Source organism: Heptranchias perlo, chromosome 21 (assembly GCF_035084215.1).
Source record: "Heptranchias perlo isolate sHepPer1 chromosome 21, sHepPer1.hap1, whole genome shotgun sequence".
In the NCBI taxonomy this organism is placed as follows: Eukaryota; Metazoa; Chordata; class Chondrichthyes; order Hexanchiformes; family Hexanchidae; genus Heptranchias; species Heptranchias perlo.
The window spans coordinates 18,095,275-18,107,862 of record NC_090345.1 but is presented as its reverse complement, the minus strand read 5'-3'; the positions used below and the strand labels follow the sequence as shown (position 1 = coordinate 18,107,862).

Sequence of the window (12,588 nt, the reverse complement as noted above, 5' to 3'; positions counted from 1 at the left end):
AACACAAGAGTGCACACTCCACACATGGCACTGGAGTAAAAATAGAAAATACTGAATGCGACCCTGCTTGCTTTATTGTGGAGGAATTTCACTAACAAATAATAAAATGACAAATCTTTGAGTGTTTTAAGTTACTTAAGTGTTTGATGATTTTTATTATCCTGTTTCCCTTATTGAAACAGAGATACTGTGTTGATCCTTATAATAAAAATTGTATTTGTTTTTGTCTTTAGTTTTATATGGTTTTAAGTAGTTAAGGTAAATCTGTCTTAAAAATGGTGTTAGCCAGTTGCAGCTCTGGAACATATTTATGAAATTTCCTTTGTTCTGTGGCAAGTTACGTCTGTGGCTGACACCAATACAAAATTAACTTTGTCACTGTCCGAATGATTAAGATCACCTAGTGTAAAGCTGAGCCATGGATCAATTAAATTCATCACACTGTTCCGCTGTCAGATTATTCATTGTGGATGTCTGACCTAAATGTATTTTTGCTGTTGTTTAAAATCTATGTCTGGCTGCCCAAAACATAGCCCATTCTTGGTTCCTACAAGGAATTAATTTTAGCGATAACAGTCTAAAATTGCAATTTCAAAGTTTTGTCAAGTGTTAAAACCAATCTAGCTGAAAGTGTGAACACCACAGAGAAATGATACAACTCCGTGGCCATAAACCCATTGTTTATTGTGACGCCTTTTCTAATGAACCCATAAGGAGGCACTGGGTTGTGTCAGTGTCATCGAACAAAAACTAAATAAAAGTGCCCCCTTTTAGAGGGGCACAATTAATAAAGAACTAAACCATAAAATAAAGGAAACATAACTTAAATATTATTGCCCATGTCCAGTACATATTCCAGTCCCTGCAGTGCCCACTGGTCGCGGGTGGCCTCTTGTCTGCTCAGATTCTGTTTGTTAGAAAAACAATCTTCAAAGAGAATTCTTAAACATCAATGGAATCCAATGTAAAAGCAAGGCCATTTTGCCATTTTTCAGTTTTCTGTTCATTGTGTTGTTACACAGGATGAAGATGGATAGAGCACTTTAAGTAGAAGCTTACACTTGTACCAAAGAAGACTTTCTAAGAGTAAGTGACTAGAAGTTGGAAGAACTATGAACTATTTTCAAACAGCCAACCCAGTTTGTATGTAGTGTAAATTGATGATTGTGCTGTGTAGTATCTTCTCTTTCTGTTTCTATGTAATATTTAATCTATAAATAAGACTGGACAGCCTGTACCCAGTGGAATTTTCCACCATCGTGAGGTGACAGGAGAATGTGACAGGCATCCTGCGTATCCTCCAGTGCATAATTTATTGTGTTTAGGGTTAATTGTTAGATCTGGGCTATGCTAATGAAAACATGTCAGAGAATTAAGACACAGATTTCAGTTTGCAGGAGACCTTGAGCTACTTACAGAAGTTGCTGCCAAACCACTTATATATGAGAAAAGATGTTGGGAAAAAGCTCAGACATTAACAATCCGGTCCATTCAGCTGTGTTTCTGGTCATCCCAGAACCATGGAAGTGAAGAATTAAAAAATTCCTTCACAGATCTTAATCAAATAAAAGAGTCCTTTCAAAGTTGGGTTTTATCTGATCAAAAGATTTTAAAAGTTTTCATCAAAATTCTGGAAGTATTGGAAATTGGGAGTGAGGATTTGTGGACTCGGTATCTGCCTTGTTAACTTTACATTTAAGTCTGACCATTGCATTGAATGCCAGCTGGAATGCGTGCTGATATTTGCGCTGGCAATGCTCTGATCTTATTAGAGAGCTTTTTAAATTGGCTTTAATGAAACCAATGCCACAATCAGCAGCTGCTGGTAAAATAATCCCGACAACAGATGGCTGTATCTCACAGTGACCAATATTTCAATCAAAGTACTTGTTCATAAGTACAAAGTTGTTATATTTGGCCATTAATGTAGATAACACAATCAAAGCCTGACAGATACATAAATTAAGTGTCAAAATATTTTGAGCTGGAGTTGTGCTTTGGTAGCATCAGGGACATCACTTTTCCATTTTTACACTGACAATAAAGCCTACCAACTGGTTTCTGGTTCTCCCTATCTCACTAGCAGCAGGGAGCAACCATCAAGTTCAGGGAAGGACAAATTGTCAAATAAACTTCACTCATTTTGTATGGTTTTGTCAGTAAATTTTGAATGGGGTGAATATATGTCCGGAATAATATAACAACTAAGATATTCATTGACATTCAAAAGTCAGGGTCGGATGACATCATTCAGACCCCAACTACATTTTAACTGGCAGCAGCGAGGTTGGCGCCTGGTGCCAGCCTCACCAGGGAAACCTGGCGTGGAGGATCAGCAAGCCCAGAAAAGGTTAATTATTATTATTTTCTGAAGGTTTCCTTGGGTCCCACAAGGAATCCTTGGGCCGACCCTGCCTATGGCTTCCTTGGACCCCCACCGCCCCATCCCCTTCACCTACCTTCCCGCAAGTCACTGGCCATGACCTCCTGCTGCACTCGCTCAACTCCTGCCTGCCGGTCTGACATCATTAACACTGAGTTCGGGTGGGAGTTGGGCATGGTCTGTTTAAATGAGGCCTGGAATTTTAAACGGCCTGTGACTTCCTTCAGTGAGCATGGAGTTAAAATTAGGGCTTAAGTTTCAGCTTGGTTTAGTTGGTAGTACTCTAAATCCCCATTACAGACTTGGCACATAATATTATGCAAGAACAGTGACTGCACTTCAAAAATAATTCATTGATTGTTGAGTACTTTGGGCTGATCTGAGGATGTGATAAAGCACGACAAAAATGCAATTTTATTTCTTAGTATTTCAAAACAATGGCAAATTCTTTTCAATATTACAGTAAATTTAGGAACAACTATATCTTTCTAACCAACCAAGTTTTAAAAAAAATGTCGTTATAATCTAGGCTGAATTTAATTTACTTCAATTTGCCTCTCATTAGCCTGGAAGTTAACTGTTGGCAATATTAGCAGACAAATGTTTAACTCATTCATATAACATTCCTTTGCCAATTATTTTAGAGGAAGCTTTAACCCATTTAATATAAATATAAATGGGTTAAATCCCATGTTAAATCCCATGTTAAATAGGTAACAAATGTTACAAACTGGATAGCCAGGTGGTGAAGGATAGAATATTAGAGCCTAGTCTTCAGTTGCTTCCAAGCCTTTATTCACAAAGATCCCCATTATCCACTCTACACCCTAGATCAGCTCTCTTAAAAATGGATACAAGAGTGTTCCCAATTGATACGCACCACCTGAATACAATTAACACTAATTGATATAAATCACATGGATAGAATTAACAAAGGAATGTCATACATATTAGCTGTTCGCCTGCTAGTATCAATAGTAATATATGGATTAATGTCTTAGTCATGTTTCTTTTAGTTTGTTTTTTCATGAAGAGACCAGCTATAGATGTTATGTACAATCACATTGTGATTATTTCCTCTTAAACAAGGCAAAATTTACAATAAGCATTAACCCATAATATAAAATAAATAGAAGGAGAAAGTAACACTACAGGATGATTCACCCTTTTTGAAAGAAAGTCAGTTTCAGTTTCAGGCAATGTTGGGACTATTTTTAGATTCAAACTAAGTTCTAACATTTACAGATTTTGACTTTGCTTGATGGCAATAGCAACAAATCATCTTATGTAATTATAGAATAATTACTTAAACACAGACTAAAGAAAACTGCCTTGGTAACATTGCCATCCATGGATTTTTGACGCAAAGAAGTGGTTTGTATGTTACAATCTATTTTTAAATCAACGGTACAAATTTTAAATTGAATAATGTAGCCACAAATATAAAACTCCAGTTTATGACATACAGAGATGAACTGGGCTCCTAGTCAGAATAGGCAATTAATTCTCTGCATTTTTCTGCTTGGACTCTTTAAATTCAATGAAATTACTGCTGCCAAATAATACAATTTAAGGTACTTGAGCCTATGGCCACATGTCTGGGATTCCAGCATCTCTAACAATCAAGTTTGCCAGCTACATTGTTGCTCACTCAGCTGTCAGATGGGCTTGTAGTAAAGCATTTAAGTTCAGAGCAAAGAAATACATAGACAGCCACATTCCACCAAACACATACCCCTTGCAGGCTTGGACGAAGCATCACTGAGGCATGAGTCATCAATATCTGTAAGCCATTCACTTCCCTTTCCAACTAAAGACAAGGGTTCACGTTGGGAGAGGATGTGAAGAGAAAAGTAAATACAACATCAGGCAAACAACAAGTTGCAGGAAAACATGGTTAAAGCTAACCTGCATTGTAATTAATGTCCACATACCTCCTGAGTTATGGCAAAGGCCTGTGTAGAAGTTCAAAACAATATCAGTTTTTGATGCAATTTAGAATCTTTTGATATTGCATGTTGTCTAACATTAAAAGATTATATGTGATCTAGTTCTCCCCATCTTTAAAGATCATAAATATTATCTACCATCGATGTCATGAGGCATCTTTGATTACGCAGACATACCGACCCTTTTCACAACACCCTGGAGGATTTTGAATATCTCCCGCAGAATCTTATTTGATCTTGGATCCCACAGAATTTTCTAAGTCTGATTATCTATATGGTATTTTGGTGGAAGGATTTGCTTATGCGCATCACCCTTGGGAGAGTATTTTGTTCTCATTTTCATTTTTGGAAAGGTTGCTGCTCAGCTGCTGTCAATATAGCCTCCTTAGTAATCAACTTAAGACTGCCCATATGTCCTTGTCTGAGGGGAAATGCTTTATGCAACATCATCCAATCCAATTTACTAAAACTGATTCCCTTAAGTGCCTCAGCTGTTTGCCAAGAAACTTCTTCAGCTTTCTGGAAAAGACACCTCCACTAAATCAGAGTTAAATCTGGCACAATATGGATTGATTTTCAAAGGCAGGTAGAACATCAAACATTGGCTACAGTAGACAGAATACAGCAGTGTAGACCCCTCAGAAATCCTGTGCAGAACATTATACATTATATACTAATTCAGCCATGTTTAAAATGAATACTCCAGTCAAAATATAACCACTGTAAGATACCCCATTGGTGCAGTACATGGCTGGACTAATGTGCTGGATCACAGAGTGCTTCTTACTCTGTGAGCTACTGGTTTGAGTTGAATTGTAAAGGAAACTAAGTGGAGGTCAGGCACTTCCCCACAACAAGAGGAGGCAAATCAAAGAATGGATCAACCGGCATCACTCCACCCACCTCCTTGCCACGCGGGTTAAACAACAGCACTGGCAGAGGTCTCCTGCTTGCCCCTTGCCTGATGAATGATGCATAGTAATGGGATATTTAAAAGGAGAGGTTCAAAAAGTATGTATTGTAACATCCAGTGCATACGTTGGACCCTTCTTCATGTGCATTAGTATTTATTAGATTAAAACAAGTGAGAGGTATATAGTTGTTCTGCCGTACTTGAGAGTATAAAATACTATCAGGTACAAGTTTCACTTCTGTGCTCATCAGCCCATGATTTTCATCCCATTCATTCTAACAGACAGAAAATCATGGACTCGTGAACATATAGCAGAATTTCTACTGCTGTGGATAAAACTTGTACACCAATATGCATTCAAAAGCAGTTACAATATACACACAAGGCAATGGGTAGATTGATAAGGCACTACAAAAAATAATCCACACAAAACAAATGTACACCATAAAACAATTGAGTTTATTTATGAATGCATATTTAAAATAATTAAGATATTTAATTTTGAAGATCATTTTTTAAGAATTAAGATAATTGGCAAAAAAGCCACAGAGGAAATGAGGAGAAATTTCTTTACACAGTGAGTTGTTATGATCTAGAATGCACTACCTCAAAGAGTGGTGGAAACAGAGTCAGTAGTAACTTTCAAAAGTGGATTGGATATATACTTGAAAAGGAGAAATTTGCAGGGCTAAGGGGAAAGACCAGGGGAGTGGGACTAATTGGATAGCTCTTCAAAGAGCAGGCACAGACACAATGGGCCAAATAGCCTCTTTCTGCGCTGTTTAATTCTATACATGAAGAATAATTTACTCTCAAATGAACAGTTCAATAATAAGTATTTGTTTAAACCTTGTGTAGTATTTTACAAATATTAGCTCAAGTTGGACATCACATCTAGGCAACTCACAATAGATTACAATCACATAGTTGAACCAAAAAAACTGCTGTAGTTTTGCTTTTATAATTAAGAAAGATGCAAAGATAAAATATTCACCCATCACTAGACACCAATGTGCAAATAAAAAAATGGTGATATTTCAGGGCACTATTATTTGTTACACATGCGCAACGTTCAAAATTTATGTATGTGCAATGGCTAGCACAAGTGATTTGGCATGATGCGACATCCCAGAACAAATCCTTTGAATTTCCACTCGTATCATGTTCAGTGTTAGTTGCCTCCCAAGGACCACAAATTGCATAAAAAGTTCCAGAACCAGTGAAAATTCTGCTTTCTGAGCAGATGTGGGTGACATTAAATCACTTGCCCTAGGTATGGCAGACACATTCTCTCCATTTCATTACCTGATCTCAAGAATCTAGTTCTCATTTAGCTGGGAGTGATGTGTGGTAAATACTCAGCAGGACACTGTGGATTAAGCAGTTTATTCTGAGGGAGAAATCTAGCAACCAACAAAAGTAAAGCCGTAAGTGAGGTATAAAGATTTTCTTCCTGAGTGGAGTAAATTCCAAGAATTAAATGTTGAATAAATTATTCAAATAACAGAATATATTATATGTAACAGAATAGCAGAACAGATATTGGTTAAGATACACACAAATAGGGTGATAAAAGACCATTAGGTCCAGCAAACTTGCTCCATTCAGACATGGTGCAATCACATACACCATTAATCCACCATCTAACCATGCAGCCTCCTGGCAGAGGCAAAAGAAAAACAGATTTTAAAAAGCTGATGGTTATGTGTGATAAGTAAAATGTACTTATGAGCTTTATTATATATAAAATATTCTACAACACAGCATGAACCAGTACAGCTAATGTATTAGTTGAAACATTGAAATTACATTTCACCGTTCAAAATTTCTGGAGCTAGGTTTTATAGTCACCATGTTCATTGACATTAATGTACACACTAATTGTTTTTTAGCAGCACAAAATGTACTTTAGCACTATAGGTGAATATTTAAATTTGGAGTTATATGCTCTTCTGGGAAGCTTTCACACTTCCACTGCTATGCTTCTTGAGTACTGGGAGAAATAGACACAAAAATGACAGCAGGAGTTCAATTCTTAAGAAGCAGAAACCAGCACAACACCTCTGCAGAATCCCTGTTCTCAAGAGAGGTCAGGCATCCACATCTATTTTTTTCAGGTAGAATGTAAGAATGCCAATGAATTGCCTCTGAGGTGGCATTATCATCGCTAGGCTGAGGCCTTTGCCTTGCTTAAAATATTCTAATAGACCAGCAGCAATTGCTGTGATTCATTAATATTTGTTCAAATCTCTAATCGTGACAATTTCTCCCCTCTTCTCATTTCGCTGAGGTAAGGTTTGCTGGGTGCCTGACACCCTCAGTACCTTGTCCAAGTAGCCATTATTCATATGTGAGCCTTGACAATGGAGCCGATAATGTGGTTCTCGGTGCCTGAAGTACAATGTGTTGGGCATGGGGGCCTACTCAGCATCTGATCTGCACAGCACACTATAGGGTGGGTCCCAAGTCCGGTGGGTGCACACAGCCTGTGCTCACACTGCTCGACCCTTTGTTGCAAGACCTCCTGCCCCATGGCTCTAGTGAATTGTGCCTTTTTGTTTTATACAGACCATTTCTTTAACCACAAACCTGCACATCTTTAAGGGCACTGCCTGCATGTCGTGCACTACACACTTCCAAATTATTTAAAACAGATTGCCTCATATTTTGGGGAAAGGTCAGTTTGGAGCCATGCAGGTACATTCAGTACCTGACATTATTATGACAGGACCATTTAGACTTAAATGTAGGGGGCATCGTTAAGAAGTTTGCAGGTGATACAATTGGCCTTGATGTTGATAGTGAGGAAGAAAGCTGTAAACAGCAGGAAGATATTAACAGACTGGTCAGGTGGGCAGAAAAATGGCAAATGGAATTCAATCCGGAGAAGTGTGAGGTAATGCATTTGGGAAGGCAAACAAGGCAAGGGAATACACAATAAATGGAAGGATACTGAGAGGTGTAGAGGAACAAAGTGATTTTGGAGTGCATGTCCACAGATCCCTGAAGGTAGCAGGACAGGTCGATAAGGTGGTTAAGAAGGTATGGGGATACTTTCCTTTATTAGCTGAGGCACAGAATATAAGAACAGGGACGTTATGCTAGAACTGTATAAAACAGTATTACAGGCCACAGCTTGAGTACTGCGTACAGTTTTGGTCACCACATTACAGGAAAGGTGTGATTGCACTAGAGAGGGTATAGGGGAGATTTACGAAGATATTGCCAGGACTGGAGAATTTTAGCTATGAGGAAAGATTGGATAGGCTGGGGTTGTTTTCTTTGGAACAGAGGAGGCCAAGGGAAGATTTAATTGAGATGTATAAAATTATGAGGGGCCTAGAGAGGGTGGATAGGAAAGACCTATTTCCCTTAGCAGAGGGGTCAATAACAAGGGGGCATAGATTTAAAGTAATTGGTAGAAGGATTAGAAGTGAGTTGAGGAGAAATTTTTTCACCCACAGGGTGGTGAGGGTCTGGAACTCACTGCCTGAAAAGGTAGTAGAGGCAGAAACCCTCATCGCATTTAAAAAGTACTTGGATACACACTTGAAGTGCCCGTAACCTACAAGGCTAGTGACCATGAGCTGGAAAGTGGGATTAGGCTGAACAGATCTTTTTCGGCCAGCACAGAATGGCCTCCTTCTGTACCGTAAATTTCTATGATCCTATGACCACATTATTAGCCCCTTTGACTCCTGGCAACCTATTCATCAAAGCCCAACCCTATCCTTAACAGACATCTACACATGCACACTTTCCAGGAGTGGTGAATAGAGATGATTTTCACCTCCATAACCCAGGGACACCAAGATAAATTATAGCATCCCTATGACCAACTAGCTCAACAATGGAATGGGGATTGAGCCTGGGTCCTTGCTGGTCTGTATCACTGAGCTACTCACTAGATAGATTCACTGAGCCATTAGAGAAACCAAATCATTAATGTTGATTTCCATTTTCTTGAAATGTAACTGTTTTATTTCTTTTGGGAATGAGGAAGAGGTAACTGGAAAACTGCTACTTTATGGGTAGATTTTTGTCTTCACTGCCTGGGCGGCAATCTGCTGGGGTGGATCACCCGGATTTTATAGGACCCGCTTGATTTTCATTCCAGGTTCTACAAAAGTGCCTGCAGTCTGCCCTGCCAGATTACAAGGTTACCCAGGCAGTGAAGACAAAAATCTACCCCTATAGTAGGAGATATATGTCCCCTTTTCTTAAGCGTGTCCTGTGCACCAGCCCAGTGAGACAACAGCAAAGCAACTCTATAAATGTAAGTACTGTTAAAAATTAAAATAAATTCCATTCTAAATGCCTTCTAAATTATCATAGCTACAGAATGATAGAGAGAGAAGAGGGCAATGGCTAAATAGATTATTAAGCAATGTCAGAAACATGACTGCGATGGGTGTGTCGGTTACATGTTTCTTAGTATCACAAGGTGAAGTATTTCCTTGGATTTTGCTGCTCAAGGGTAAGTTAGCACACGGCTGCTACATGTTAGTCCAGTTCAGTCATTTTGAAATTTAATTAGTACTGACTTTTCTTGATATACATGTGGTAGATAAGCTGGCTTTAATCTATTTCTATCATTCTGTGATTTTAATAAAAAAAATAAAGGCACTTGAACCAACAGTGATTCTTCCCATTACTATTACAGTTCAGAATACACTGCATGCATTTGCTCCAGGCATAAGCTACTAGCAGCTATGGGGAATATATGCCTTCTAATGCTAGTAAGTATTGACCTCAATTGATCGGGCCTGATGTAATATGATTTTAAAACCGTTCACAATAAATATCACCGTCTTGAGTATCACAGTTTAGCTCCTTCAAAGCTACTAGCTGTTATTATTTCTGCCTCTCCCAGCAGGTGAAATATTTTCAGACAAATTTATGCATTTGCAACATTTTAGAAATATTAGTACATACTCAAATAGACAAAGAAGAAAGAGATAATTGGTGATGCTGCATTTAGCAGCCCAGTGTTCTGGAACAAACCAGCTCGTGATCTTGTAACTTTTTGATGATTAATTTATATAGTGGGTGTGGCCATAGGAAAGGCACAATGGCACCGACATGATATTTTTTCATAGGACTACTTGCAAACATCCCATAACCAGGTATCACACTACTGCTGACAATGTTCTGCCTTCAAATTTTGTTAAAAATGATTACAAAAAAACATCAACAAATCAAATACTGAAATATGTCAAAACATTAATTAGAAAAATAAAAATCCATCAATTTATCACCAGTTGCATTCAATCGCACTATCCATAATCCAGAATAACACAACTCTGCTTAAATCACTGCAGGTATGCAACTGTAATTGGGCAACATTATGTATCTCTCCCATTTCTTTATTTCAGTGGCTGTTTTAAAACTATAAACGCTTTAAAATTGCTCACTTGTTGCAAATACAAAATGGCTTATTTAGATGTTCATAGACCCAACTGTGGATAACACATTTGTAACTTTGCCCCTTGTGTGTTATTCAATCTAGATCCTCACATTTAAACGTAATATAACTGTAGAATATCTCAATGTGTTGCTGGTACTCTTTCATAAGTATGAAAGGCATTGGAGTTATGATGAGCTTTTGAATAAATGAAGAATGCCAGGAATTCAATATCATTGGTAAGTAATTCTATTTTTCTAGAATGGACGATCCACAACCCTCAATTAACAGCACCCATTGCATGCCAACCATTAAGAAGGAGTCTGCACATGTACTGTAATTATCATTTGAATTTTTACTGTCAATGACCACTGTAACAATTAGTTTCTCCAACAGAATAAAGTAAAAGAAACCAAGCAAATAAAGCCTCCGTTCAAAATTTAATCCAATGATAGCACCTCTTCGAGTGTAGCAATCCCTCAGTATTGGACTGGAGTGCAAGACCTAGGTTAATGCTTAAGCCTGGAGGGGAATTTGAACTTATAACTTCCTAATGTAGAGGAAAAATATTACCAACTTAGACACTATAAGAGGTAATAAGTAAGAGGACACCCATAATATGGCACAAGTAAAATATTAGTTACATATACCCAGAGTTCATATCTTTTGGCTAATATACCTGCTCTGGCTACAAAGAGAGCTAAACTTTATATTATTGGTATTCAAAATCTGAAACTATTTTCCCTCATTAGCAATTTATGACAATTCCTTTCATAAACTAAGACTCTACCAATCAACTGTCTTTCCCATTACCCAATGTTTTGTTGTACCAATAATTGGTGCATCAGCAAATGCTTTCCACCTTTCCAGAGAACCATCACTAACAAGAACAGATGATCTGTCCAAACTGAACTCCCCAACTAAATATAAAGTAACCCAAATTAAAATGCCTAGTAGCCCTGGTTGAATGAGACTATCGAGCCTGTGCTGCATCCACCAATCACAGAAGACTTCTGGCGAACCAGTAGACACCACGTAGCCACACTCCGAGGTCACCTGGGCATATAGTGAAGCTCAAAACATGGGCAAGCTAAAACTATAGTCATGTATTCTTAGCTTTAGTATAGGCATGATCAGACTGCCGTTATTTTACAATCATGTGTCCTCAAACCTAACCAGTAACAGCTCATTTTAATGACTGAGATCGTGGAGTTTCAATTTAGGGTCAGTAAAACTATCGTGTAACAGTTGGGTTTGACGTAGGAACTACATGCAGCTGTTGGAGAAGAGGAATTAAACCAGTTTGATTTTTTTGTTAGTGGGTTAAATTACCGTTTGGAATACGCGACAATTAATCAGGTGACTGCTGCTTTAAGAGTCTGTGTTATCGGAACTGTGATCATTCTCAGTGCTTATTTCCATATAGCTCTACTGTTTCTGTACACAAATCTCCACAGAGAACCGTGCCTCTACAATACAGGAGGATAGTCTGGTGCTGCTTCATGTATGCGGGTGATCTATTCCCAGGCTCGGTGTGGAATCGCACCCTCGGGTACAGCCTGTACAACAAACTAAGCACCAAGTCAATAACAATCTGCGAGTACAGCTCCTGGCAGGTACGGGGATTCGGGCAACTACGTGACTCGCCGACAGCTAGACAAACTTCAGATGGTTCGGTCTTCACAGGGAGGCATCAAAACAGCAAATATATGAAGACAAATGCCGCAAAGGTGAAATACTGCTGGGAATTGATTCGCATCTTAAGCAGTCACCTGCATCAAGTATGGTACACTCCTGCTCCCGTCCATGGGAGGAACAATCTCTCTCTTTCCACCTACCCCCCAGGTTCATCTCCAGCCTGAGTTCCCCAGATAAAGTGAATATTTTTGTCTCTTTATAGCACTGTCCATCCTCGTTGACGCAAGTGTTGTGGCTCCGA

The 12,588-nt window shown here is 38.5% G+C and overlaps 1 protein-coding gene across 2 annotated transcripts in view; it reads right to left on the bottom strand.

Moving 5' to 3' along the window:
* ablim1b (actin binding LIM protein 1b) overlaps positions 1–12,588 on the bottom strand; it is a 350,583-nt gene that overhangs the window by 337,403 nt on the left and 592 nt on the right. The window lies entirely within an intron of this gene.